Raw genomic sequence first — 253 nt, 5'->3', positions numbered from 1 at the left:
AAAGAGAAATTCCTCTGTGTAGACGTTACCCAGCCAGGAACTGCAATAGCTCCTCAGGCGTTCTGGATCCAGCCTCTCATTTAAACTGTTGAAAGCCGATATTGGACAAATCGATCTGGGCAGACTGGATTTTGGACTTGGTGCAAGTTTTTGAGTTTCCAGGGTCCAACAAGCTAAGGCACGAGCTGGAAAAAGAATGGGAACAAACCCAGAGGGGCTGGCGAGAGTAATCTGCCCGTAAACTCGGGCTGTG

Source organism: Eurypyga helias, unplaced genomic scaffold (genome assembly GCF_000690775.1).
Source record: "Eurypyga helias isolate BGI_N326 unplaced genomic scaffold, ASM69077v1 scaffold31921, whole genome shotgun sequence".
In the NCBI taxonomy this organism is placed as follows: domain Eukaryota; kingdom Metazoa; phylum Chordata; class Aves; order Eurypygiformes; family Eurypygidae; genus Eurypyga; species Eurypyga helias.
The sequence above is the reverse complement of the archived record's forward strand: the minus strand, read 5'-3'. Positions refer to the sequence as shown.